The sequence below is a fragment of the Empidonax traillii genome, unplaced genomic scaffold, assembly GCF_003031625.1.
Source record: "Empidonax traillii isolate 1590-97213 ecotype Southwest subspecies unplaced genomic scaffold, ASM303162v1 scaffold772:size299382, whole genome shotgun sequence".
Classification (NCBI taxonomy): Eukaryota; Metazoa; Chordata; class Aves; order Passeriformes; family Tyrannidae; genus Empidonax; species Empidonax traillii.
The window spans coordinates 148145-154144 of record NW_020955965.1 but is presented as its reverse complement, the minus strand read 5'-3'; the positions used below and the strand labels follow the sequence as shown (position 1 = coordinate 154144).

The window sequence follows — 6000 nt, the reverse complement described above, 5'->3', positions numbered from 1 at the left end:
CTAAGATTAGCTCATTTCATTAAAGAATGGTGCTAATAACACCAGGGTTGTGGGTTTGATCCCTGTATGTGCCATTCACTTAAGAGCTGGACTCAATGGTCCTTGTGGGTCCCTTTCAACTCAGAATATTCTGTGACTAAATGCTGTAAATTGCTATAAAATGAAGCAGCATATACCAGTGTGATGCTGGAACTCTAAATCATTGATATTTCCTAGTTCCCAGACTAATGTTGTTTTTCTCGAGCCTATGGTATCAGAAGTCTTTTTTTTTTTTTTTTTTTTTTTAAGTTACATACCCAGTCCTAAATTATCCTGTTACCAAAACCCAACAGGTATACGCTAGAGCATATACCCACCCACCTCTGAATATATAGGTTAGCTATCATTTCAGAATTGAATGAAAATGGATGTTGAACTGTAGAAGTGAATCAAAAAGCATATATCAATCTTCTTTTAAAATTGGTCTAAAAGTGTATGACATAGCTTAAACTAATGAAGAAGAACTTACAAGTATTTCATAGGCTTTAAATAATTATCTTGTGCTACATCATTAAACTGAGCTGATATTATTACCTCCTCTGTTATAACATCATTATACAAGATTTAAGCATTTTCCAGGGATGTCATAAGTGTCAAATCTTTCTAAAGTTACCTCTTCTGTGCCACTAGATTAAGATTAAATTTATAAATGATTTTCCTCTCTGCTTTTTGTCGTAATTTTTCACTTAAAATAAACAGTTTGACATTACAAAATCCTTTAAAAAAATTGTTTGCAAATTAAATTGATCTAGGCGTGTTTCCCTACTTTCGATGTGGCAACACTGTTTACTTTAAGTCCATTTCTGCTATGCACTAGTGTAGGCAGGAGCCAACAGCTCAGCAAATAGGCAGAGGCTCCGCACAGAGCTGCTAATCAACTTTGCTTAACAACTGATATTAGTTAGGGAACTAGTGGATTAGGACAACGTATTTGCAAAATGTCAGATCTGTTTGTTTTGAGACAACAAGAGCTACTTCAGAGGGAGATTAAAGATCAGATGAGGTCCTGTGAGGAAAAAGAAACAGATAATTCGGTTTGGACTCTGCATTAGAAGCATAGAGTAAAATATAATAAAATCAGCACCATCTCGAAGAATCTCAAGTCAAGGGAAAAAAAGTCAAGACATCCAGGGATATACCACGTTGGAGTATATCAGGAAGGGATTTGGATCACAGTCTCTGTGTTTATGTGAAGTAGAAAATTGGTTTAATCTCACTTTATAAACAGACTTTGGATTTTATTATTTTAGTAAAGGCAAACAGGGCACATGCAATTCTCACAGAGAATGAATAGTGTATATTTTAGAATGAAAAAGTGTTTTGTATATACAAAACAGATTAACTATCCATTAATTGTTTTAAAGGCCAAGCAGATAAATGCCTAAACTGCCACAGTACTAATATATAATTTACAGTATTGAGATGAAATCTGTGGCATATCTACTAAGTGTACATATGAAGTAGCTGTGCTGAATCCAGACCGAGGGACCTGGAGCAGCAAAAGTCAGAGGCAAGTCCTAACAGCTGGCTGACCAGGTGTGACGGATGCACTCTCATTCTTACACCCGGCTCACACTGGTCACATCCAGCATCCTAAAGGAGATCCCCTTCTCTCCTAAAGGAGAGATTTCCCAGGGTCAAGTGGGAATATAATGAGCCAGGATTAAGTTCTCAGACCAAAAGCAGATCTTCATTAGAGTTGAACAGGAAATATTTCAGCCTTCTCACATGGGCTATTTCTGACCTCACCTACAGAAGTGCTACCTTTGAAATGGTTGTCTGCTCCTCAACCTTTTAGGTAGTCACAATAGAAAGACATCTTACTTTTAAAGGCTGGTGAATCTGGTCCTTAGTGTCCATATCCTAGTTGCACAGGCACTAGGTCACTGATTGCCACTCCCAGTACATGGTACCTGTCCTGCTCTTGGAAGAACACAGATACATTAGACACTTCAACAAATCCTCCTGTCTGTCCAGCATGGGTGAGATCTCAGCTGATCCTGTTGGCCTGATTTTGGACCTCACATTTAAACAGAGATTTGGACCAGTGCGACACAGTCTGACTGCGCAACAATGGCCTGAAATATAGAAAAAAGAAAATAACTACCTATAAAGAAAATCTGAAGAGTTCAGCTAGTTTAATCTGAAGAACTGAAAACTAAAGGGAGACTAAGCAACAACGTTCAAATCCATGGAATATTATGGCAGAAAAGAATAAATGAACTGTTCTCTGAGGGCAGAGGAAAAAAGAAATAGGTTAAATTGCAGTAAAGGAGGTCTAACAGGCTAGGAGAAACTTTACAGGCTTGAGGTTATTTAGGCAAGGTAACAGATTGCTCTGCAGGATGTGGAATCTCTATCTTTAGATGCTTTTAAGAACAGGTTAGATAAACATCTGTCAGGAAAAGTTTAGATAGAGTGACCCTCTCTTCAGGAGCAAATTTCCACAGATGAATTCCTGAAGTGTTTGAGAAGTTTTTCAGCCTCATTTCCAAAGACTTTAGCATATCTCAAAATTGTATGTTTAATGAATTTACAAACTCATTAACAGAGAACTACACATCATCCGGTCATCAATGTTGCATTATTTATTAGAGTTGGTTTGTTGTTTTGCTCTTTGCTCTGTTTGCATAACAAACACCACCTTTAAGAGAGGCATAGCAGAGCTGCACATAACTGTAAAACAGAGCAGGACCCTGCTAGTATTATTTATGAACAATAATCCCTAGTGTATTACACAGTGGTTTCACTTTGGCAGAGAGAAAGGATTCAATTTACAACATAAAATTAGCATAAATCCAATAAATAGGGTAGTTGAAATTTAAACAATATACTGGCTTTTAAGAATATGTGAAATAGTTGTCATTTTTGTAGTTATAATCCTACTTGTTCCAGTCTTATTCCTGCAATGAAATCTTGGAATACCTGCCTTATAAAGGCATTCTAGCTAATTTATATTCTGCTTAAATGTGTGATTATTCTAGGAGGTTGGATTAAGAAGGAATACTTTCCTTTTTTTGATTAATGTTAGCTCAGAACCCATACAAAGCCATTTATCAACAGATGCTTTTTGACACCTGAAGTCTGTTCATCCAGACATTTTTTTCCTAAAGCATGTTTGTATAAACATTCTCTAATGTATAAAATACAGCAGTTCTGCATAGCTTTGAAAGTCAAAAGGTATTATATTCAACAGATGACAAATGGTTTATTTTCCCCAAAGATCATGACTTTGTATTTTATGTTATTTATACAGAACAATGCTGCAGCTCCGTGTTCCAGAAGAAAAAGGAAAAAAGGAAAGGACATAGATGTGTCTTTTTGATGCTCAACAGTGTTCACAGGACATATATATATATATATATATATATATATAAAATTTAAACACAGCATTGTCAGTAAGTTGTTCTCATAAAAGTACACTACAAAAAAATTATCACCAGTGAAGGAAGGCAAAAGATAAACTTATCTTTCCTACAGTAGCAGGTCTATTACCCTCTTTACAATAAATGTTCCATAAAGTAAATCCCATAGATATTTTTCTCAAATGCTGCTGTATTAATCACTTAAAATAAACCAGTCAGAGTGATTTCAAAATGGTCTGCGGGCCCAAAGCAGTGCTGGAAGACAGATGTTTATAATCACCAGTGCTTCTTCATACTAATTTTTTCAAATATTTCTTCCTAGAAGATACCTAAGACTCTGGTTTTACTTAAGGGAAATTCAAGCCTGAATGATGTTCCAGATTTTACAAAACATTTCCATTAGGAGTCTCCATTGACAGAAAATTTTTAAAGTTTAGCAAAAAGGGCAGTTATTAGGGAAAACAGCAATATTCAACAACAATGCCAGTTGGATTAGAGTTGAGCAATGTTTGTTTCCTTTTGAAAGTGAAAAAATCTTGGGGAGCAGCACATGGGCATAGGGAAACAGATAGCAGAGACTGTGTGATACTGGTGGCACAGTACTTAAAGTTTGTTACATCTTTCCAAGATTAACTATTATATTCATTAGACGTTCTACCCTACTTTTTCATACAGTTCTCCTCATCTGATGTGGGAGAGGGGAAAAAAAATAAAAATCCTAAAGTTTTCTGTGTAGAAATGAAAGAAATACAAAACAAAGTCCACTGGAATGAAGTGAAACACAGTGATGGAGATTTTTGTGTCAGTTTAGGTTTTAAATTAATTATAATCCTTTTAAAATGAATTGTAGTCCTTGAAAAAGACAAAACTGTTATTATATCTGTCTAGCTGAAAAAAAATAAATCCAGACTTTTTTCTTTATAACTAAAGTCAACTGAAATTAGTAACTATAGATTAAATAGATAAAAGTCTTAATAATTTGTGTTTTCCTTCTGTAGAGAATGTATCACAAAAAAATCTTAAGACCAGAACTGCCTGGTTATGTAACATTCATATAACAGCTGAAAGTTAATTAGCAACTCTTAAACAATGATTTTTGTGTAGAAAAGCCAATGAAGGCATGATTATATTTAGTTGTGGTCATACCATATTATCCAGTGAAAAAATGACATTTAAAAAACCAGAACAAATCAGAATAAACCAGGGGTATATTATTCTAAGACAAAAGATATGTTCAAGAGTTGTGAATGATCAGTGTCTACTGATACTGTCCTTTTACTCAGTGCAGTGGAGTGCAACGAAATTACTTCAATAATGCACAAGACAGACACAAAGCAGAGAAACCAGTGAGGGATTTTTCTGACAGGTGACCTGAGTTGGTGCATAGCTGCTGCAGAGAGCTGACCTAGGGCTGGCTTCCTTTTATCGGATGATTTCAGGTCTTAGTGTTACCCTCCTTTTGGAACATTTATTGCTCTTGGTTTAATTTGCAAAATGTGCTTGTGTATGCTACAGCCACTCAAAATCTGGAATAGAAGTGAAAGTTTATATTGATCTACAATTCAGGTGATAATGGGTACCAAAATGCACAACAATTAAATTACTCTGCTAATGCAATAAAGGATAGTTACCTGTAAGGGGTGGTAAGTGACAATTCAAAACATTCTTTCTACTCCATTTCTGCGCTTGACAGAACTTTTTAGCTCACTGCACATACTGTTTTTACTGAAGAGTTACATAAGCAACCTCATAAATTAGTCAGCCTGCACTGTGAGTAAATGCTGCTGGAAGGTATGTAATGGTTAGTCCAACATATCATCAGTCAGCAGGAAACTCCAGTATGTTTAATTACAGGATGGAGGAAAATGGGAGACAGAAGAGAAAGAATAAAAAAATATTATATGTGTATATGTATTTGTATACATATGCATACATATACATACATATACATATGCATTGAATACACCTTCTGTCCCATTTGTCTTAAATAATGTTCCCTCTGTTCTTCTTCAGAGGAATGACAGAATCTCACTGATGGTATAGACATCTAATAACAATTTCTATTTATTTTGGAAATAAATAATTTTTTAAAGTTTAAGATAAATTAAAAATAAAGTCTTAAAAATTAAATTGAATTTAAAAATGAAAAAATAAATATTAAAAATAATTTAAAAAATAATATTTCTCTTTCTTTTGGAAACTCACAGATTGTGTAAGAGTAAAAACATTTTTTAAGATTATTTATATATATATATTTACGCATAGATATGATTTACTTGATAATCCCATAGATATTTCTAAGGAATCAATGATTTTTTGCATTGTTACTTTTTATAAAAACTCAGATTATCTACTTTGATTTCAATTAACCTTGCATGATGTTATTATAGCCTTAAATAATGGGAAGGAACTAAATAATTAAGTAGAAAATTGAAGTGAACAGCTCGTGAAAGGAATCAGGTTGAATATTATTTTAAGTACAAACTTGTATCAAATAAAGAAATAAAACTAAAATTTCTAATCTTAGCAAGATTGATATATTAATATATTAAATTTTTAAGTTTCTACCTGCAGCTAGTGTAATTTTCTCCAGTTA

The 6000-nt window shown here is 34.0% G+C and overlaps 1 long non-coding RNA gene across 1 annotated transcript; it reads left to right on the top strand.

The window, feature by feature from the left end:
• The first annotated feature begins 1911 nt into the window (after nt 1-1911).
• LOC114066545 lies at nt 1912-3330 on the top strand. Its single transcript, XR_003573201.1, has 2 exons — nt 1912-2021; nt 3296-3330. It is a non-coding gene; the product is annotated as an uncharacterized LOC114066545 (long non-coding RNA).
• The last annotated feature ends 2670 nt before the right edge of the window (nt 3331-6000 follow it).